This window comes from Cetorhinus maximus, chromosome 5 (genome assembly GCF_964194155.1).
Source record: "Cetorhinus maximus chromosome 5, sCetMax3.hap1.1, whole genome shotgun sequence".
NCBI lineage: Eukaryota > Metazoa > Chordata > Chondrichthyes > Lamniformes > Cetorhinidae > Cetorhinus > Cetorhinus maximus.
In genome coordinates, this window is record NC_135883.1 from 121,577,443 (window position 1) to 121,601,806 (window position 24,364).

Sequence of the window (24,364 nt, forward strand, 5' to 3'; positions counted from 1 at the left end):
TGCACAACGACTGTGCGGAAGTCACTCTTACCGATACTGTTATGCACAGATACACCTGTGGCAGGCAGGTTAGTGAGGAGGAGGTCAAGTTTATTTTTTCCTCTTGTCGGTTCCCTCAACACCTGCCACAGACCCAGTCTAGCGGCTGTATCATTTAGGACTCGGCCAGCTCGGTCAGTAGTGGTGCTACCGGGCCACTCTTGGTGATGGACATTGAAGTCCCCAACCCAGAATACATTCTAAGCCTTTGCCACCGTCAGTGCTTCCTCCAAGTGGTGTTCAACATGGAGGAGCACTGATTCATCAGCTGAGGGAGGGGGGGCTGTGGTATGTAGCAGGAGGTTTCCTTGCCCTTGTTTGACCTGGTGCCATGAGACTTCATGGCATCCAGAGTTGATGTTGAGGGCTCCTAGGGCAACTCCCTCCCGACTGTATACCACCTCTGCATACCCAGGGATGGCGATGGAGGAGTCTGGGACATTGTCTGTAAAGTATGATTCCATGAGTATGACTATGTTATGTTGTTGCTTGACCAGTCTGCCAGACAGCTCTCCCAATTTTGGCACAAGCCCCTAGATGTTAGTAAGGAGGAGTTCGCAGGGTCGACAGGGCTGAGTTTGCCATTGTCGTTTCTGGTGCCGAGGTCGATGTTGAGTGGTCTGTGCAGTTTCATTCCTTTGAGGCTTTTTAGTGGTTTGATACAATTGAGTGGGTTGCTAGGCCATTTCAGAGGGCAGTTAAGAGTCAACCACATTGCTGTGGGTCTGGAGTCACATGTAGGCCAGACCAGGTAAGGACGGCAGATTTCCTTCTCTGAAAGGACATTAGTGAACCAGGTTGCTTTTTACAACAATCAACAATGGTTGCGTGGTCATCACCATACTTTCAATTCCAGATTTTTTATTGAATTCAAATTTGAACCTGGATCCCCAGAACATTACCCTGGGTCTCTGGGATTACTAGTGCAGTGACAATACCACTGCGCCATCACCTCCTCTCCTTTTCTTGCAAATTGTCTGATAGCACATATATGGGTACTGGAGAGTTAAGAAAGTGAACACCAGCAGTAATGTCAAACATTAGAGGCCATGGCCTTGGGGCAGCTGCACAGCAAAGCAGAGATGAAACTCTAGCCAGTTAACTCAGCACAGACCAAAATACGAACCTGGGATATTTCTGGCCTGCACATTTCAATTCTCACAAAGAAACATTGCATTGTCACAAGTGTTGTCCTTCGAATGATGCAGAAAAACAAAATTCCATGTGTGTTTGTTCAGCTGAAAATTAAAGATCCCGTCTTTCTATTCAAATGAAAGCATAGAGTTCTGAGTGATTGGGTACACCCTAAATCAATGCTACCAAAGCAAAATGGATTGATTGGTCATTTTTTTTCTTTGCTGTTTATGGGGTCTTTCTGTGCAAAAATGGCTACCTACCACCTTTACCAATATAACAAAAGCACGTAGATGCTTAGAGTTGTGGTAAAGCACTATACAAATGCAAATCTTTCTTTCCACACGAGGTAGTGTAACTATTGCGGGAAGTTATAGATTTTGGCAGTTGCCTGTGCAACGCCTTTGTTTTGTGTCTGTGGGCTGGCTGAGCTCCAGGTCATTGATCAACCAACTTTGAATAAATCCTTCCTACAAGTTACCTTTGCAAATGGAAAACTAAACTCTGGCATCAAACTGCATTATGCCATTCAGTTCAAAAATCAATATCAAATAAACAAATATGGTTGGGCTTTGCCTTCTTGACACATTTAATTTAATTTGATTTGACCCGTCAACTTATAGCATGGGCAATAATAGCATGATAATGTGACAGGGATGCATAGGGCAGAATTTTGTGTGGTGAAGGCCTGACTTCTGCCACCAAAACTGGCGACATTCCCCCCCAGATTTAATCAGGGTTTGGGGGAGGAGGAGGAGGAGGGTGGGGGGGGGCACTGATTCGGTTGCTTCTACCACTATGTCCTATATGTACCAGTGTGCAAGTTATCACATTTTATTAGTAATTGTAAACCTGCAAAAGTTGATTTTAAATTAAATTTAGTTTAAATTAAAAGTTCATTTCAGAATTTTATCTACACGCTCTTAGGTGTAAATCAATATTATTGATGAAAAGTTGACTTGTGCTTTGACAGTGCTGGCTACAGCATCATGAGGATTAAATAGCCTCCTTTCCCTTAACATGCAACAGATAGGAAAAAATAAAATATACTTTCATGGGTAGCACAGAGTGTGCAATGTAGATGTTAAATCTGTAGCCAAGATTCCCCCATGTAGTCAGCTCCCAATCTACCTGGAACAGAGCCAAGCTTCCTTATGGATAAAAAAAGAGCATTGGCAATAGGAAGGAAGCATTCATCTGAATGGAAACTTTCAGCCAGATGTTACTTATGTTGTTGGGCCTGATGTTATAGAAATTGTGTTGCATGCTGAAAGTGACAGCCCCTACACAAATGTAATTAATTTCCACTCCTTCAACTTTAAAATGGGATGGAGTTTCCATAACACCACTTCCTTCCTTGACAAATCCATTTACAATATCTTGGAGGTTTTGTTAACCTGTCAATGCCCCTTAAAATATGTGCCATGATGGTGTCTGAGGCTGAAATCTTGGCCCAGAATACACATGTCACAGTTCTGACAGGAATGTGGCAGACAGAACAGTAATTAAACCAGGATTTAGATATGCTACCCCTAGCCTTCTCTGCCATTGAAGGCACTAAATTAAACATGGATTTTAAGCTCGCCTGTCAGCAGGTATGAAGGCAGTAGGGGACTCAAAATCCAGTGCATAGCCTGCCCACTGCCTACCCACCTGCTCTCAACCTGTCTGAAATTTTACAGGGGGCAGTGGAGGCTTTGGGCAGCCTGCCTGCCTTTGGACCTATCCCGACCCCGCTGCTATTTTACCCACAGCAGGGGTAGCCCCATGCCATGTGGGAAGCCCAGCAGCTTTAGTTGCATGGGCTGGTGTTGGGCAAGTGGACAACCTACGCCTCAAGGACAAGCAAAGGACTTAATTGTATATTCTTTTAAACTTATTTGAACTCTAACTTTTCCTACTTCTGAGATGTGTGTGTGTGTTTATTTTTTCCTCAGATTTAGTAGCTAATAAACTTATTCTTTGACTCAAGAAAACCTGGTCTGATGGGCTCCTTGTTAAAAAGTAAACACATTTGGATTGGAAAAAGCATGTTTATGGAAAACAAATTTTAAAAGCTTTTGTTAGGAACATAGGAATAAGAGTAGGCCATTCAACCATCGAGCCTGCTCTGCCATTCAATTTGATCATGGCTCATCATCCACTTCAATGCATTTTTCCCCACACTAACCCCATATCCCTTTATGCCTTTGGTATTTAGAAATCTGTCAATCTCTGCTTTAAACACACTCAACGACAGAGCTTCCACAGCCCGCTGGGGTAGGGAATTCCAAAGATTCATAACCCTCTGAGTAAAAAAAATTCTCCTCATCTTGGTCCATGTGGCTTTTGTCCCTAATTTTGAAATTGTGTCCCCTGGTTCTAGACTCCCCAGCCAGGGGAAACATCTTACCTGCATCTACGCTATCTATGTATTTTGTAGGTTTCAATGAGATCACTACTCATTCTTCGACTCTCGAGAATACAGGCCCAGTTTCCCCAATCTCTCTTCATAGGACAGTCCCACCATCCTGGAACAAGTCTGGTGAACCTTTGCTGGACTCCCTCTATGGCAATAAATATCCTTCCTAAGATAATGGGACCAAAACTGCAGACAGTACTCCAGGTGCGGTCTAACCAAGGTTACAATTAAATCAAGACTTTGCTACTCCTGTACTCAAATCCTCTTGCAATAAAGGATAACATTCCATTAGCCTTCTGAATTGCTTGTTGCACCTGCATGTTAGCTTTCAGTGACTTATTGACGAGGACACCAGGTCCCTTTGTACATCTACACTTTCTAATCGCTCACCATTTAAGAAATACTCTGCATATCTGTTCCTCCTACCTCTCAATTTTCCACATTATATTCCATCTGCTATGTTCTTGCTCATTCACTAAGTCTGCCCAAGTCCCCCTTAAGTCGCTTTGCATTTTCCTCAACATACATTCCCACCCACCTAGCTTTGGGTCATCCACAAACTTGGAAATATTACATTTGGACTCCACATCCAATCATTAATATATATTGTGAACAGCTGGGGCCCAAGTGCTGATCCCTGTGGTATCCCACTAGTCACAGCCTGTCAATGCAAGAATGACCCATTTATTCCTACTCTGTTTTCTGCCTGTTAGCCAATCCTTAATCCGTGCCAGTATATTACCTCCTATCCCATGTTTGTTTCAATCTTACACAATACTTAACTTCCTTTGTCAGCCACAGTTGACTGACTTTTCTTTTTGGGTTTTTGTGCCTTGAAGGAATGCATAATTGCTGTAAACTATGTAATAATTCTTTAGAGACTATCCATTGCCTCTGCACCATCATGCCTTTTAATATATTTTACTAATCCACCTCAGTCAATTTGCCGCTCAGCTTGATAATTCAACCCCTGGCTTCAGATTGAATGACCTCAGAATTTATACATTCTGTTTGAAAGTATCACATTATGGTCACCATCCCTAAAGGTTCTTTTACTAGAATTAATTAGCCCTTTCTTGTTATATAATACTAGATCTAAAATAGTCTGTTCTCTGGTCAGTTCCTCAACATAACATTCTAGAAGATCATCCCTAACACACTCCAGAAACTTGTCCTCCATAGCATTAGTGCTCGTTAGATTAACCAGTCTATATGCAGATTGAAGACACCCATGATTATTATATTACACATGCTACATGCTTCTCTGATCTCCTGACTAATACTATGCCCCACACTGCCACTATTGTTTAGTGGTTTATAGAAAAAACTCCAATGTTTACTGCCCCTTGCTGTTTTTTAGCTCCACCCAAACATTTTCCATATTTTGTTCTTCCGATCGGAGATCCTCCATTACTAACATACTGATCCCATCCCTTATTATCAGCGCAACACCACCTCCTTTTCCTTTGTGCCTGTTCTTCCTAAATGTCAGATATCCCTGAATATTCAGTTCCCAGTCTTGGTTACCCTGTAGCCACGTTTCCATAATAGCAGTTAGATCATACCCATTTACCCCAATTTGTCCCTTTACATCATCTACCCTGTTGCGAATGCTCTATGCATTTAGGTAGAGCTTTGCAGAATAATGTGAAAAAGACATTCTAAGCATAGATGATGCTCGCCTTCGTTTCACCTGCCTTCTAATTTCTCTTGTTACCTTTCTACTACTTGTTACCAGTTTTACTTCCTTCCAATTTGAGCTACCCCTCAGGTTCCCATCCCCCTGACAAGCAAGTTTAAACCCTTCCCAATAGCATGAGCAAATCTCTCTGCAAAGATGTTAGGCCCGGTTCTGCTAAGGTATAACCCGTCCATCTTGTACAGGTCTCACCTGCCCCAGAACCAGTCCCAATGCCCCAGGAATCTGATGCCCTCCCTCCTACACCAATTCGCCAGCCATGTGTTCAATCGCTCAGTCCTCCTCTTCCTATGCTCACTGGCATTTGGCACTGGGAGTAATCCTGAGATTACTCCTCTTGAGGTCCTGCTTTTTAATTTCCTTCCTAGCTCCCCAAAATCTGCTCTCAGGACCTCATCCCTCTTCCTACCTATGTCATTGGTACCAACGTCTTCTGGCTTTTCACCCTCCTCCTGAAGGATGTCTTGCAGCTGCCCCGTGACATCCTGGATCCTGGGAGGCAACACACCATCCTGGAGCCACATTTACTGCCGTAGAACTGCCTGTATGATCCCCTGACTATCGAACCCCTTATTACTATTGCTCTTCCACTCTTCTTCCGCCCCTCCTGTGCAGCTGAGCCAACCGTGGTGCCACATACTTGGCTCTGGCTGCACGCCCCGGAGGAACCATTGCCCTCACCAGTATCCAAAATGGAATAGCAATTAGCAAGCAAGATCGACACAGGATTCCTGCACTATCCGCCTGGACACCCATTCCCTCTCTGCCTGCACACTCCAAACCTGCGGTGTGACCACTTCCCTAAACATGCTATCCACGTAGTTCCAACTGAGAAGTCAGTTCACTCCTCCTCACCCGGGCGTGACATCACACACGTCCCAGTGCATTTGCAGTCATGCCTGGATGTATGAATGTACTCACTCCTCCTGTATACAATCAAGATGTACAATCGCCTTAGAAAATAAAAGCAAATCTATACTTGGAATGAAGGTATGTGGATGCATGGCTAAAACGTACAAAATATACATGAGAATCTACAGTTGGGAACGTACACTTGTCTCATAAGTTTAACTTGCAAATATATTGCGAGAATCCAAAACATTCTTTAAAAAAAACTAGAACTAAGTTTAATGTAACAGATGCGAGTCCCCTTGCTTTGTCGTGGCACGATTCATTATTATGTTATTATGGTAAAAGTTTCTGTGGTTTACATGGAGGTAAATGCTGCCTCAGGGAATAAGATGACAATCTCCCCATTGTTGTGGGATCCTGTTTATCCAGTTAATAACGTTCCTGTGGAAGGTTTCAAGTAAACTTAAACAGCCTCTGTTTTAAATGGAGTGAAAGACAAGTCAACATTTCAGGTGAAGACACTTGAAAACGTTAATTGTTCACTCCAAATTTGCCAGCATTTTTCTGTTCTTCTTTCAGATTTCCAATACCTGCATTTATTTATTCTTTATTTGTACTATTTAAATTAATCTGAACATATGTTATTCATCCAACAAGCAGAGGAACTAGATTTCTGATTTGAACTGTTGTGCCATATGTTATTGTTGAAATTCTACAATTTAACAGAGGAGGTATAAATCTACTTGGTCAACTGGGTATCTGAGCTGCACGGAAAACATTATTTAAGAGACTTTGCCGTACTGCTGACAAACCCACACAGGTAGAGCGGAATTCAATGCCTTACCCTGTGGTGAGTTTGGTGGCATTTAATCAGGTGGGAGGGTGGCAGGTGTGGACTCCACCACCTTCCCGTCTCTGCCCCAAATAAGTCCATGGCAGGAAGGCCCATGTACAGCTGAGAGGCACCCCCCCCACCCCCCCCCCCCCCCACCCTGCCCTTGCTGCTGATCTCCTTCACCGTGAGGCCCCTCCCACCACACCCCCCTGTGCTTGGGTCCATTGGCAAACCTGGGCGGGTGCGTGTAGTACCAGCAGCAGCCACCGCCTCTCCAATGTTGCTGCCGAGCAATGAAGAGGCCAGCACCTCTCAGTGAGCAAGGCTTCTCCCGCTGGGGTCCTTAATCCAGCCCGCTGCTGCTATGTTAAGTGCCTGATTGGTGGGCCATCCTGAAAATAGGCGACAAAGGGGTCACCTCCATTAAAAACCACCCGCAGTTTCTGTTTGCCAATATATAAAGTAGTTGTTCTAACTGCAGGATTGTTTTCACTGATTTTTTAAAGGCTTTTGACCTAGAGACTCAAACATGAAGAATCTAAAAGCCAAAGTGAAATATATGGTTGAATCTTGTATATATTCAGAGAGCTGGAAATTTCAAGTGTAGATGGTACATTCACAGACTCTCTCTCTTGAAAGAGGAATGTGGGAAAGGACACACTCCACTTACTCAAATGCAGAGAGCTTAGCAATAGCCAAAACATATGATTCATGTGAGCAAGGTTACTTATTAGATTTTACCAGCCACAACCACACAGCCCACCAACACAGAACACTGGCAGGTTTTCCACTGTTTGTCCAGCTGAAACCATCCTAATATCAGGTACACCACATATTATTTTTGAAACTCTACAATTTAACCAAACAGGTGTAATTCTTCTCTGTCAACTAGATGCCTGACCTGCACAGAAACCATATTTAAAAGACTGTATCTCTCGGATGCTTCCTGACCTGCTGAGTATTTCCGTTCTCTGTTTTTATTTCAGATATTTATTTCATCTGAAGTATTTTTATGACTGTATCCCACTGGTTAGTCTATCATTCGAGATGGTGCGAGTAGAGTGCATTAGGGTCTTCAAGACAGACCACCGATAACACTGTCATATGTTGAAGGAAGGGTTAGAATTCTTTCAGAAATGGCTAGAACAGATTTCAAGAGTATTCCTTGTAGCACATCATTGAAGAAAAACATCAAATAAGATGGATGATATTCGGTAACCCTGCCTTAGTCGTCTTACAACAGAAAGAAGTTCAGTGATTTTAGGTTTTAAAAAGATGAAAGTGATATAACTGGGTTTTTACAAAGCCATATGATGTTACACAATCGCGTATAAATGCTCAAACTGGGCTACACATTTTCTGCTACCCACCTTGCTGCAGCACCAAATTACTGGCAGAGCAGCAGTTGTGAATTGTATTCATAGCAGGGGGGGCGTGAGTCAAGGAGGGAGAGAGAGAGAGACGTATGTGACAGGGAGTGGGGGGAAAAACACGCATCTATTTAACACCATGCATGACCTCAGCTAATGTAGTAACTATTCTAAGGTAAGGAAATGTGGCAGGAAATTTGCACACAGCAAACTCCCACACAGAATCCTGAAATGCCTTTGAAAACAGTAAAATTGGCAAGTTATGCCAAGATTCAAACCAGCCGTTGTGTTGATGTTACCAGTGGGCATGTGCGCAAAAATGTCTTGCCAATGTCATCAGAAACTAGTCAAAATCGGTATAAACAATCCAGGAGACAGAAAGCCAGCAATTCAGAGCAATGACGAGAGTGGCCTCGTACTTTTGCTGCATACTGTTTCATCACAACTTTTTAAATACCCAGAATTCATCTAAAGAAACTCCAGCCCTTGTCCGGATTATGTGATAAAAGTATAATAATTTTCATATTTTTCTGGTTTATTGTGAAATAGGTTTATGGGTGTGTGTGTGTGATTTCATTACATTTGGAATCAAGTAGACTGCAAGTTTGAAATCATCAAAAGCAGCTAGGTGCTTGACATGCTAATGGTAAACATGGATGCTGGTTTAGCATGTAAGATGTGCAGGGAATTTGCATTTTTAGATAAATGAAGAGATTTGGATTTCAAAGGAATCTTAGCTTGTTTACTTTTCCCAAAGGTTACTGACAATATATATTGGCAACATGAAAGTTTTTATATTATGAGGAAGATACAGATTCAAAGATATATGGAACAGTAAAATTCACATATTAAAAAGAGAGAAACTATATATAAAGGAAAATGCAAGGCTATGTGTCAGAAGGCCATGTAAGATCTAACAGGAGTATGTGAAATAGCCTTAATGAAGCCTCCAGTATTTGTGAATAAGTCTGCGATCTAACGAAACTGAAGTTGGGGAAAAGCCATTTGGAATTCCCAGGGTATTGTGTTAACTTGCTGACTTTGTTTTAAATCTAAAATCTATTCTGGACTGTTGCCTTAAAGGGAGTGTAACTGGGGTTCAGGATAATTAGGAATTTTGGGAGTCGTTATAGTATTAAGTAATTGCCATCTTATGTATGTGCTTGAAATCTTTCATATTTTGTTAATAAATGTTTTAATCTAATTTTTAAAATCTCTAAAGTTCTTGGTGGACTTAATACTCCTGAATTCAATGCACACATCGTGTAATAAATAGAAATTGTAAAGCTGTTGTGATAGCGCGACAAAGTTTCCCTAGTGGATTTGGTCCGCCTGGCACACATCATCTACCATGTCATAAGAATTGGAAAAAACAGCAGTGGATGTACTGATAGCTTTAAATTACTGTCAATGGAAGATTATTTCATCAGGGGTCTGATATTCAGTTACGGGGGTTGATTTTTTTACATCATTTTCACAAAGTGAATTTTACCTCCCTTCATTCTTTAAGTTCTGCTTTATCCAAAGAAATTAAAATATAAAACTATTTTTAACCTTACAACCATCATTTATTCATATTAAGTGCAGGACATTGAAATATTTTCAATATTCAATGTACCTAATCCTAATGCTTCAAAATGTGTTTGAAGGGTAGCTCTGTGAAATGTTTTGGGACATTCTGATGATGTGAGTGGTGTTTGTAAAAATGGGAGTTCTTTCTTTATGCTTCCTGATTTCTGCCTTGTTGTAGTGACTTGGGAACATGCTAGATCTGAGCAAGCTGAAGAACTGGCCAGCAGTTTGTATTTAACGCAGTCTTAAGATGATGTCAAGCGCAGACCCCATCATTCAACCAAGCTTCAAAGGCACAATGGTGACTACTGCATGTGGAAATGTACCCCAGCATGACTTTTCAGGAGATAAGCAGGGTGGGGTGGAATAAAGAAGCAAAAGAATTGATATATAAGGCGGAATCTTCCTCTCTGAAGCCTAAGTTCGGTGCAGAAGTGATTCCAGCTTGGCAGGGGGTGGTGGGGGGAAGGGGCAGGATGGCTGACCATGTATGCACATTTAATGAGCTGAACAGCTCAAGATTGCACATGAGGAGCTTGCTGATTCTCATGTTGGGGGGCAGGCAAGAAGTCACCATTCCGGCCATTACCTCATGAGGTCAAAGGTCCAAGCGCCATATTTAAAGGGCACCCACACAGCCTGCACTATCCCTTCCACCTTTGCCTGGCCTCTGCTCCACCCTTCCCTGCTAACCTTTCCGCAGTCATCATCCACACAACTTGCACTGCCACCACCTGGCCTCAAGCGTAGGCTGACATTTACTGACGCTCCCCAAATAGGACAACGCAACAGCAACTCACCATTAATCATGGAAGTCCACCTCGCCAGGTGCATGCCACATATACGAGCCATAAAAGTGAACCTTTTAATTTATGACTTGATTCTGGCTTTTAATGAGCATGCATGCCATGCTAATGTTTGCAACGGGGCTTCCCAACGTTATTCATTGGGAAGTTCGATCCGCCTTTAAAGTCCCAAGAGCAAATTCCTAAATTTCATCCTGAAAACTGATTTTCGGCCTGACGCCAAAGTAAGTTCCCCCGCCCGCCATGCTACCTGCTGCTGGCAAGACTGGAAGTTTCCACCCATTATAATATCTAACTCAATCATAATAATAACATGTGGGTCAATGGCAAACTACATTTCACTCGTGCTAACCCAGGCAAACAACGCATTGTTAAAACTTGCTTGTTAAAATGAGCATTAACCATGTAATTCAATGTGGCTATTTCCATTGCAGGTTTTGATTACTGCTATGTTCTGCTATGAGCAGCAGTACGAACATACAGGTGATTTAACTTCAGATTGCCATTAACGTCAAATACATTCTTTCTTTGCTCTTCCCATCTGACCTCTATTTTTGCCTCTCCAAACAATATAGTTGAGATTAGTAACTCACTACTTGGGGCACCTGAGGACATGAACACTTCTACTCCCATCTGACAGCATCTATATATTCGCTGAACTTGTACTTTTTAAAAAAAGAGTTGTTCAATGTGAAACAGCAATCAGCTATTGTTTTACTGATTTAACCAAGAGATTCTACCTGAAGCATAATGAACTACATATGAGTGGAAAATCTACTATTGAGTCATCTGTCTTTTTTCTTGACAATACTGTAATGATGTGAGGGGAAAATAATTTATACACAATTGTTCTTTTTCTCAAATAGATTACTCGCGACCCCCCCATTGTTTACTCGATTGTAATAAAAATTGAAATGCAACAACATCACTGATGCCCGAGAAGGATAACATGGCCCACGCTATTGTGCAATATTGAAATGGTGCAGTGATGCATGCTTTCCTCACTCAGCTAGATGAATGGAAACGAAATTAGCCACGTTAACAAGATCCAAATGATTGTTCTACATTTTAAAAGCAACACTGGATAGAGTCTTGCATCAGTACCGATAGTACAGCACCACTGACTGCAACAGTTTATACCTGGTAGGGACAACAAGAAGAGCAGAACCATTGCTTGGATCGAGTACCTGCAGTAGGGTTAATGCCACAGCTTTAAGAGAAAAGAAGTGGGTCGGTAGGAAAATGCTGACTCAATCGTAGATATTACTCTGCCATCTCTATTTGCTCCTTTTCATAGTGCTATGGCTGGAGCAGATGCTAGTCAAAGTTAATCTTATCCCTATCCAATTAACTTATTTACGTTTCCAGGGCACCCAAATTCCTTGGTTGAAGTATGAGGCAGAAAGTATACGAAAGAAAAGTCCTCTCCTTGCAAAGGATGGAAGAAATTCTAATCACTTAGGTCAGAAGGTGATTGATTTGTAGTTTTGGAAGAAAAGAAAAACAGCTTCTGAGTGCTAAATGCCAGCTAATTAGATATTTATAATTTAAAAGAAAAATCTTCTTTCATACTACGATGATTTTTCTCTTAATAAACTCCGAGTTCAACAGGACGAATGTCTCCTCTGTCAATGAGGGCCTTACGTAAAATCTAATGATTTTTACTGGGGTGTGTAACACAGGCTTGGATCACAAAACTGCTCCTATTTTGGAACTAATTGATGGTTACGTTCATGAATCATTTTACCTCGCATAGGTACTTGCAAAATGGTACTCTGGTGTTGTTGAAAAAGCTGTCGGAGGTTGGCGGTGAGGCACTGTGTTAGACAAGGTGTACAGGAAGCCTTGCTTTGTGCAGCTGGTTACACTGTGCCTGACCTGGGAATGCTATATGCTGACATGGAGGGCTGGACTTCCACTCGAGCCGGGTAGCTCGAGCGTTCACCTTCTGATTCAGCAGGCCCGTCTCAGTTTAAAGGGTCCCGTTATACACAATTTTTGCTCCGGGAAGGCAGGGGTGGAAGAGAGTGGGGCCACCGACGCCGGAAGCAGATAGCAAACGGGCACACATGTGGGCAGTGGCCGAGGCGAGCTGATTGGAAGGCGCAGTTTCGGCCTCTGCGACTTTGTCCCAGTTGTATTAAAAAGCAGTTAGGCCCTCAAACCCTCACATACTCTCATCCCACCCCACCCACTCCTCGTGCCCCCTCCATGGCCTCCATGCCCCCAGTAGGCACTACATTATTATATGGCTCATTGGTTCTGTACAAAGGCAACCGTTGAAATGCTAAGAGAGAGAAAAAAAAACAGCCATTCAGAAATAGGCTTTGAAAAGTTCCTACAACCCTATAAAAGTGTTAATCGGACAGGCCCATTAGAGTATCATTAACAGGAGCTTCACCTAATTTCACACCTCTCAATCTTGTCCAGGTAAACAACATTGATACATATATTTTTTTTTAAAATCACAGGAAGAATAAATTATAAGTTCATAAAGCTGTCAATCAAACAAAGTAAACACTCATCTTCAGTTTGTTCAAATAGAACTGCTGCTGAGCTAATGAATACGCGAGTTTTGCAGCTCAGCAAAGCTTTCATAATGAACCCAGGTGGAGAACTGGATGTCTGGTCATCTGTTTCTGCTGATCCAGTTCCATCTTGGGCATGGAGGTGGCATAGCCAAGACCTTTTGAACTAACCTTTCAAAAGGTTCCGGAGTCCAGACTATGGTTCATGATTCCTCATGACTCATGAGCCATGAGTGATGGAGAAGTTGGCCCGGCTCCACAAAATTTGCAGGGGGCCTAGGAGATGCCCATCCTCACACTTGAGCCAGTCAGATGGGGAGTGCAGCGCGCAGTTTAGCCCGCGTCACTGAAAACTGCTGGTGCCGGGAATGGCGCGGCGACTACCAGAATCGGGTCCCACTCGCCATTTTCAAACGGCTCTGGGTCAGGCCAACCAACCCGATGAGCAGATTGTAGGCAGCCTCAGGGGTGGGTGAATGCCGAGGTGGGCTGGTTAAAAGGCTCAGCTCAATCCACTGGGACTTTGTCCAAGTTGTTTTAGAAGCTGTTAAGCCCCCTACCCCTCACCCTTTGTACCCCCTCACCCCCCATACCACCATGCCAATTCATGCCCTCATTAAGCCCATGGCCCCTCATACCTACTCATGTCCCCCCCACCCACCCAATGCCCCCTTATACTCTTGCTACCTCCATAGCCACTCACCCAGTATCGACTATGGGCCATGTGGAGATGGGTTTAACACAGCTCCCACTCATACACACATAATAGTGAAAAAACTGCCATTCATGAAGCTCATTCGAAGCTTTTAAATCCCCTCAAATGTTCAATCTCTGGTAAAAACAAACTTCTGTTCAGTACCCACAAAGACATGTAATCCTTTAACAGCCTCTTTAAAATATCAAACTGTGAACTCATCCAAGTGCTTTTGTAGATTTTGAAATTTCGCCAAGCATTCATAATGACCTTAACTGTGATAACAGCCCTTGGAAAATGTCAACAAAGAAACTGTGAAACAGGTGGTCATGGTTTATTCTAACGTGACCTGTCAATCGAATAATAAAAAAAGATTTTTTAAAAATCAAAGCAGTCCAGCAAATGGTGTTTTTTTTAAAAACTCTGACAGCTTAAGCCAGTTTTTTAAAGTTTAAAAATTAGGGGATTTAAAAGACTTCAGATCATGACACTTAAACAGACCTTCTTTGTTCTTCAAGAGCATTTGTGTCTACTCCATCAATTTGTGACACCCCTTCACAGAATCACAGAGTGCAGAAGAGGCCCTTCGGCCCATCTAGTCTGCACCGACATGTGAGAAACACCTGACCTACCTACCTAATCCCATTTACCAGCACTTAGCCCATAGCCTTGAATGTTATGACGTGCCAAGTGCTCATCCAGGTACTTTTTAAAGGATGTGAGGCAACCCGCCTCCACCACCCTCCCTGGCAGCACATTCCAGACCATCACCACCGTCTGGGTAAAAAAGTTTTTCCTCACAACCCCCCTAAACCTCCTGCCCCTCACCTTGAACTTGTGTCCCCTTGTGACTGACCCTTCAACTAAGGGTCAACTAAGCTGCTCCCTATCCACCCTGTCCATGCCCCTCATAATCTTGTACACCTCGATCAGGTAACCCCTCAGTCTTCTCTGCTCCAACGAAAACAACCCAAGTCTATCCAACCTCTCTTCATAACTTAAATGTTTCATCCCAGGCAACATCCTGGTGAATCTCCTCTGCATCCACTCCAGTGCAATCACACCCTTCCTATAATGTGGCGACCAGAACTGCACACGGTACTCCAGCTGTGGCCTCACCAAGCTTCTATACAACTCCAACATGACCTCCTTAATCTATGTAATCTATTGTATGATCTATTGTAATCTATGGCTCGATTGATAAAGGCAAGTGTCCCATATGCCTTTTTCACCACCCCACTAACATGCCCCTCCGCCTTCAGAGATCTATGGACACACATGCCAAGGTCCCTTTGTTCCTCAGAACTTCCTAGTGTCATTTCATTCATTGAATACTTCAATGACAAATTACTCCTTCCAAAGTGTATCACCTCACACTTTTCAGGGTTAAATTCCATCTGCCACTTATGTGCCCATTTGACCATCCCGTCTATATCTTCCTGTAGCCCAAGGCACTCAACTTCACTGTTAACCACCCGACCAATCTTTGTGTCATCCCTTGAAACAGTGAATACGGGGTCTGTATGAATTCAGCACTAATTTCAAAGGCCCTGAATTCAGGTTTTCCGCCTGTGAAATTCACGCCCCATCTCCTTTCCCCTGCTGGCAAAAATGGGATCTGTTGGAAACGGTGGTTGGGGCTTCTGCATCTGGGTCCCACCCATCAGGTTTAAAGGTCTCTGGAGTCAGCCTGACTCCACAAAAATCCGACCCTTTGTCAATGGCAAGTTTGTTGTTACACCACCTGTATATTATGTCTATGTTAACCTCATCTGAGCTAGAACCTAAGAAAAATGTGGATAATAAGTAGCTATTTTTGTATTTTTGATAATAAACACTGTAGGGAGAAGATGAGCATTGCATAATTTGCAGAAAATATGCCGGCAATAGAATTCTGTTAACATGACAAACATCATCAGTATTGGCAAAAATGGTATTTTGAGATCTGCTATGAGTACTTTGAGGCATAGAGTGTTTGGGAGGAACAGGTGACTTTGGGCCAATTCCAAATCTTATCACCGCTGGGAGATATCCTCTCCTCGTGTTTGGATCTTTTGTAGACTAATTGATGAAGATTGTTTGCTACAATCAGTCAAGCAGTGCATTATTGCATCATGTGGCTAGCAGGATGGTAGAAGGCAAACCGAGTGGCTCCTGGTCTCTTTTTGTCTAGAAATTCCTCTGAACCAGTTTCGACATCATAGAAATTTCAGCACCACAGGAGGCCGGTCTGTGCCAGCTTTCATTTTTACTTATTCATACAAGTTTATAAATTTAAAAAATGTTCTTTAAAAAAATCGTTCTTTAAAAAAATCAGTCAGTTATGCATGAAGAAGAACAGTCTTAGTCCAGATTTTAGCTGAATTTCATAGTCCCACTAATATTCATGAACTAACAGCTCAAACTTTGCCCCGGCTGTTGATAATGATTTCAGGCTGCTCAATGGAATTACTATCATGTAGCTAATTAGTAGCCATCTATCAGACTATGCACAGAATACTTTAAAAATATATCGGTTAGAATATTATGAAAGTGAATAAAATATCATTACTAATTCACAATTGTTGGATTAAATAATTTACCGAGAGTTTATTTTTCATTTGCTCATCAAGATGAAAGAGATCAGTGCTGAGGAATAGAAATCTTCCCCTTTCAAGCACCCAGTGTCAGCACCAAGCTCTCCCAAATCAGGTATAACATAGCCAGAGAAAGAGAAAAGCTTTATATACTCTGCCCCAGCAACAAACCTCAGCCCAACTTCAGAAAAGCACTCGAAATTAATCAGCATGACATTTTTCAAATTTTCCACATCAGCCATCCTGTGGCTTCTTAAGAGCTGCCAATTAGTGCTATTGGTCTCCCACACAATATAACTCTTACTAAAAGAGGCTAGAATAAATTCCTTTACTCCAAAGGTTGCAAGATGGAAGACTTTGCTAGGGGAATTGGTTGATCCTGAAGCTGTTGCATCTTTTAGGAAAACAAGCGGATAAGTATTTGAAGTAGTTGACCCAGGGCGCTGGGGAAGGAAGCAGTGTCGTGAGATTAGTTTTGGATTGTTCTAGAAAAGGGCTCACACTGATACAACAGGCCAAATAACATATTACTCAGTTCTGTTGAAGGGTCATGAGGACTCAAAACGTCAACTCTTTTCTTCTCTGCCGATGCTGCCAGACCTGCTGAGTTTTTCCAGGTAATTCTGTTTTTGTTTTGGGCCAAATAACTTCCTTCTGTGTGGCAAACCTCTATACTGCAGGTCCTGCTCACAGCCCTGTATCAGGGCTGCTCCATAACTGATCATTAAAGTGACACAGAAGATTCCGACCTCTGCTTGGAACACTCCTGATATTGGCATTCAGCACAAATCAAATTGGGCTCGCAAGCCCACTTCCCACTAACATTCCAGTGTGGTTCAACATTGTGCTGATCCACACTTGCATAGTATAACCTGTATCTCATCCGTATCCATAGACTATTCTCCTTATCCTATTGAATATTAGACAGGTTCAGGGCAGGGAAAAAAAAAATCACAAATTGTTTGCAGTCACAAGTTAATGGACCGAAGGTCAAAACAGGTGAACATGAATGAGAAAAATAAATAATTGCCAACCACCCCATTCATCACAATCTCATACTTCCACTTTCTTCCGACAACTTCAAGTGACATATCAGGCTAACAATTAGATGATTGAACAGGGAATTTACATTGAAGAAAAATTTACATTAAAGCATGACAATAGACATTTAAGCTCACAGGATCCAACTTATATCTAAAAGAAATGTACAATTTTCACTTAAAAATATGCAGTATACTGGAGAGGGAACGTAACAGTATTGGGAAGGTGGTTAAGAGTTTTCTTACATGCCATAACATTATGCTGACTTGCCTATCACTGTTCCTGGGTCAACATCCTGGAATTCTCCACCTAGCACTAGCGCAAGGACTGTAGTTATTCAAGGAGAAAATTGACTATCAGTGCCTTCTCAGGGCAATGAGGGTTGGGCAATAAATGTGGCCTTGCCAATCCAGCACAGACCTCGAGAGCAAATGAATAAATAAGCCCCACCCCTACCAAATTATAACTTGGATGCTACAGGTGCTTGTTCTTATGCTTTGAATAAATAGCTCCACGCGTGAGGCCACACTTCCTACAAACCCAAAGCACTTTTTTTAAAAAAAAGTATTACTTGATGCAGAAGAAAGCGAATTTCCAAAGAGGTTTTCTGATCTTCTGCTGTAAATTGGGCTGGGGGCGGGGGGAGGTGCACAAGAGCATCAGAGTCTTTTATGATTTAAAACAAGGCAGACCTCTGAATTATTGCACCCCCTTATTAGCTTCCAGCCACCTGGCCTCCACTAACTTACCAGGGGCCATTCTGGATTCCTGGAATTCCCTCCCTAAATTCTGCTGCCTCCCTCTCCGCCTTTAAGACCCTCTTTACAACCTATTTCTTCAAACAGCTTTTTTTTAATTCTCTGCACACCTCCCAGTCTCTCCTTGGGCACAGTATTAATGTTTTTTTTTAAACACCCGGACACCAGCCCGAAATATTTTCTATACTTAAAAGGCGCTATACAAGTGCACGCTATTTCCAGTGGCATTTCCTCCTGCATTCACTCCCTCGGGAATGTTTTTTAAGATTTCATCACCAGACTTGGAATCCGGGGGTAAACATCATTTCTCCCCAGGAATTTGTTGATTTTAACCTTGGTGCCAAAACTTAGTTGTGGGACCTCCGATAATGGAGAACATGCTGATCGTTTTTTGTTAATGCTTCAAGGCACTAATTGTTGAATACATTTTTAGTTCGGACAGTTTGAACCCAATTTGCGCCCTTAATTGGATCTCACTTTAATTGATCTGATTTTTTTTTTGGAAAGTCGAAGGCAAAGTTTAACCTTTGTGACAAATGATGCCTGGTACCCATGGTTACACCTATACTTTTATGGCAATGTTTCATCCGGATTGAACAAAGCACCGAAAACAAAAAAGTTCCAGCAACGATGTAGCTGTCACGGCGTTTAACTTAACCATTTGCATTTTGATGTTCAAGTTCGACCAAGAAGAAAAAAAATGCCGCTGACCATCACTGTTCTTTCGCTAAGAATCCGTTTCGATTACGCCGAAATTAACGAGTCAGCAGCAAATCCCAAACTTCAGGATGTGTAAGAGCAGAGACTTACTGCAGACTTATTAAACATCAGGTCCAGGTCTCCAGTCCCGGGCTCCCTGAGATCAGTGGAGCATCTCCCACAGGGTCCAGTATGTTCCAGGAGTCACAAACCCCTCACCTGGAGCCAGCCCGGGCTCTTTACCTGTGTGTGTGGGGCCAGCCCCCTTTCCCTACTGGTAACTGACCAAGATATTTCCCTGAAACTGTCGGCGGACCCAGTTTCTGTCTCTCTCTCTCGCACACACACACCTTCATAAAACAGGTAAGTAGAAGCTCTCAAATAACCCAGCAATTACACATCGGGAAAGGCCAACAAAACCTGCACTGGGAGAGCGAGTGCGATAACGCACTTGGGAAATAGCAACTTCGTGCAAGCGACTGGAACACAAACTTTCCGCAAAGCCAGAAGTAACCCAAAAAAAAAACCGGCAACTTACCTGGGAGTGAAAAAAATGTCCTATGTTTTTGCTCCCTCTCCCAAACATTCACTGATCAGCCAGTTTGTGAGAAGCTGCAGTTTTTATTGTTGCTCCCTACTTTCCTGCTGCGCAGATTGAGCCTCGCTGCTTGCACAATAATCACAGCAAACTCCAGCAGCGCCGCTGTCCCCGTGCGACCCCTGGAGCCCACACTCTGTCACTGCAGCTCAGCCCCGCTGTCCCTGTGCGACCCCTGGAGCCCACACTCTGTCACTGCAGCTCAGCCCCACTGTCCCTGAGCGACCCCTGGAGCCCACAGCCTGTCACTGCAGCTCAGCCCCGCTGTCCACTGTGCGACCCCTGGAGCCCACCCTCTGTCACTGCAGCTCAGCCCCACTGTCCCTGAGCGACCCCTGGAGCCCACAGCCGGTCACTGCAGCTCAGCCCCGCTGTCCCTGAGCAACCCTTGGTTTGAGACCCTGATCTGCAGCTCAGCCCCACTGTCCCTGAGCGACCCCTGGGTTGAGACCCTGACACTGCAGCTCAGCATTGCTGACCCTGTGCAGCCCCTGGGGCTGATGTAAAAACAGAAATTTCTGAAAAAACCCAACCAGACTGGCATTATCTGTGGAGAGAGAAACAAAATGAATGTTTCAAGAAGTCCAATATGACTTCTTCAGAACTGAAAGGAGTTAGGGATGTCTCAGCAGGTCTGGCAGCATCGGTGGAGAAGAAAAGAGTCGACGTTTCGAGTCCTCACGACCCTTCAACAGAATTCTGTTGAAGGGTCGTGAGGACTCGAAACGTCGACTCTTTTCTTCTCCACCGATGCTGCCAGACCTGCTGAGTTTTTCCAGGTATTTCTGTTTTTGTTTTGGATTTCCAGCATCCGCAGTAGTTTTTTGTTTTTATCTTGGAGTTAGGGATGTGATGGGTTTTATGCTATTGAAAAAGGGTGGAACAAAAGAGGTCAGGGATAGGTTAGAGGGTGGGGAGATTAAATGACAAATGATAAAGGTTAGCAGTGTCTGAAAGCAAAATAGAATGTGTTACCAGCTGAATAAAGGTCAGCGCTTTCTGAAAGCAAAAACATAAGAACAAGATACAGGCTGGCACTTAGGAGAAAAAAAATTCAAAATGGAGGACAGAGATCATCGTTTGAAATTGATTAAAACAACGTTCAGTCCAGAAGGCCGTTAAGTAACTAGATGAGGTGCTGTTCATCAAGTTTGCTTTGGGCTTCACTGGAACATTGTAGCAGGCCGAGGACAGAAATATGAGCATGAGAGCAAGATGGTGAATTGAAATGGCAAGTGACAGGAAAGTCAGGGTCATGCTGAAGTGGTCATCCAGGCTGTATTTGGTCTGCCCAATGTAGAAGAAACCACATTGTGAACAGCAAATACAGTAGACTCAATTGAAAGAAGTACAAGTAAATTGCTGCTTCAACTGGAAGGGCTGTTTGGGGCCTTGGACAATGAGGTGGGAGAAGGTAAAGGGGCAGATATTACACCTCCTGCGATTGCAAGGGAAGGTGCCATAGGAAGGAGATAAGGTGTTGGGGTGTTGGAGTGGACCAGGGTGTTGCGGAGGGAACGGTCTCTTCAGAATGCTGACGGAGGAGAGGGGAAGGTATATTTGGTGGTAACATTATGCTGGTGTTGGCAGAACTCCCTGGGGCTGATGCCCTTATGCTGCCACCCTGTCCTGCAGAGGTGAAGCAACGTCAGAAAACGCTGCAAACACAAAACTGATGACCAGTCTCTGAAAAATCAGCAGAATAAAGATGTGTCCTGGCCATATCAAATAATAGCCTCTCTTTTTCAATTGCCAATTTATCTCCTGTGTATCTCCAGCATTCTGTGTTTTGCCTTTTTAAAATCCCCACTCAGGCTTCCAATTCCAGTTGAATATATTCCTGAGGTTTCATTGCATGAGCTCACACCTCATCTAACCATGTTTTACCTGCATCTCCAGTACCTTTATAACTAAGAAACTAAACTATTTAAAGAAAATGATGAAAATAATTATTTTTTAATGTCCCAGTAACATTTCCACAAGGTTAGTTGCAGCAGTGTCCGGAGACTAATCTTTAATCCTGGGGCATCCAAGACAATACTGGAGGATTGGCAAACACTAACTCCTACAGAGGTCAGGTACTTGGAAAGGCCTCTGGAGTTTGCCATTATGAGAATCACCCTAAAGTGAATGGGTAGTGGTCAAATAAACAACTCACTGGAGGAGGAGGAGGCTCCACCAATATCCCTGTCCTCAATGATAGGGGAGCCCAACACATCATTGCAAAAGACAAGGCTGAATCATTTGCAACTATCTTCAGCCAGAAGTGCCGAGTGGATGATCCACCTCAGCCTCCTCCCAAGATCTGCAGCATCACATATGTCAGTCTTCAACCAATTTGATTCACTCCATGCGACATCAAGAAAGGGCTGAAGGCACTGGATACTGCAAAGGCTATAGGCCCTGAGAAAATTCGGGCAATAGTGCTAAAGACTTGTGTTCCAGAACTTGCCATGCCCCTAGACAAGCTGTTCCAGTACAGCTACAACACTGGCATCTACCCAGCAATGTGAAAAATTGGCGAGGTATGTTCTGTACACAAACAGCAGAACAAATCCAACCCGGCCAATTACCGTTCTAACAATCTACTCTCAATCATCAGCAAAGTGATGGAAGGTGTTGTCGACAGTGCTATCAAGCTCCACTTACTCAGCAATAACCTGCTCACTGGCGCCCAGTTTGGGTTCTGCCAGGGCCACTCATCTCCTGACCTCATTACAGCCTTATTCAGCACCATTCACAACTCCACAGATACTGAAGCTGTCCATGCCCATATACAATGAGACTTGGACAACATTCAGACTTGAGCTGATAAGTGGCAATTAACATTCTCACCACACAAGTGCCAGGCAATGACCATCTCCAACAAGAGAGAATCTAACTATCGCTCCTTGACATTCAATGGTATTACCATCACTGAATCCCTCACTATCAACATCCTAGGGGTTACCATTGATCAGAAACTGAAATGCACTAGCTATATAAATACTACGGCTACAAGAGCAGGTCAGAGGCTAGGAATCCTGTGGTGAGTGATTCACCTCCTGACTCCCAAAAGCCTGTCCACCATCTATAAGGCACAAATCAGGAGTGTGATGGAATAGAAAAGTGAGGTCAAGAGGCAGAGAGGCGTAGGGAGGGAATTCCAGAGCATGCAGCCTGGCAACTGGAGGCGCAGCCACCAATGGTGGAGCAATCATAATTGAGAATATACGAGGCCAGATTTGGAGGAGCATGGATATTTTGGAGGTTTGTGGGTTTGGAGGAGATTATGGAGAAAGGAAGGGGCAAGACAATAGGAGGATTTGAAAACAAGGATGAGAACTTTAAAATCAAGTCCTTCCTTGGCCAGGAGCCAATGGAGATCAGCAAGCTTGGGGGTGACAGGAGAATGGGACTTGCTGCAAGTTAAGACCATGGATAACAGAGTTTTGGATTACCTCAAACTTATGGAGGGTAGAATGTGGGTGACCAGAAGTACATTGGAAAAGTTGAGTCCAGAGGAAACAAAGGCATGGATGAGGATTTCAGTAGCAGAAGACCTGAGACAGGGGCAAAATCGAGCGATGTTGCAGAGGTGGAAATGGGCGGTCTTAGTGATGGCATGAAAAGTTGGGTGGGAGGGTGAGCTGTGAGGAGGATGCAGAGATGCTTCAGGGTGATTTGGACAAGCTGAGTGAGTGGGAAAATGCATGGCAGATGCAGTATAATGTGGATAAATGTGAGGTTATCCACTTTGGTAGCAAAAACAGGAAGGCAGATTATTACCTGAATGGCTATAAATTGAGAGAGGGGAATGTGCAACGAGTCCTGGGTGTCCTTGTACACCAGTCGCTGAAGGTAAGCATACAGATGCAGCAGGCGGTAAAGAAGGCAAATGGTATGTTGGCCTTCATAGTGAGAGGATTCAAGTACAGGAGTAGGGATGTCTTGCTGCAATTATACAGGGCCTTGGTGAGACCACACCTGGAATATTGTGTGCAGTTTTGGTCTCCTTATCTGAGGAAGGATTTCAGTAGCAGAAGACCTGAGACAGGGGCAAAATCGAGCGATGTTGCAGAGGTGGAAATGGGCGGTCTTAGTGATGGCATGAAAAGTTGGGTGGGAGGGTGAGCTGTGAGGAGGATGCAGAGATGCGAATTCCACAGGCTCACCACTCTCTGGGTGAAGAAATTTCTCCTCATCTCAGTCCTAAATGGTCTACCCCGTACCCTTAGACTGTGACCCCTGGTGGACTCTCCCACCATCGGGAACATCCTTCCTGCATCTACACTGTCTAGTCCTGTTAGAATTTTATAGGTTTCTATGAGATCCCCCCTCATTCTTCTGAACTCCAGCAAATATAATCCTAACCGACTCAATCTCTCCTCATATGTCAATCCCGCCATCCCAGGAATCAGTCGGGTAAACCTTCGCTGCACTCCCTCTTTAGCAAGAACATCCTTCCTGATAAAAAGCAGGAGCAGGCTATTGAGTTGGATAATCAGCCATGATCATAATGAATGGCAGAACAGGGCCAAATGGCCTACTCCTGCTCCTAATTTCTATGTTTTTATGAACAATCAAAGTGATGTGAAGGTCTGTGAATGGACTGGCTTAATCTGCCAGGGAGGGATGGAGTCAGTCGTTAGTGAACGAAGTTTGGAGTGGGGTCCGAAAACAATTGCTTCAGTCTTCACAATATTTAATTGGTGGAAATTTCTGCTCATCCAGTACAGTATATTCGATAAACAGTCTGATAATTTAGCAACAGTGGAGTAGT

At 43.5% G+C, this 24,364-nt stretch overlaps 1 protein-coding gene across 1 annotated transcript in view; it reads right to left on the reverse strand.

Annotated features, from left to right (window-relative positions):
* Positions 1-19,658, reverse strand: part of ankrd6b (ankyrin repeat domain 6b) — a 219,020-nt gene extending 199,362 nt beyond the window's left edge. The window contains exon 1 of the mRNA XM_078542411.1: positions 19,532-19,658. The gene's annotated coding sequence lies outside the window, so the exon portion shown is untranslated. The remainder of the gene's footprint in view (positions 1-19,531) is intronic.
* Positions 19,659-24,364: the final 4,706 nt, after the last annotated feature.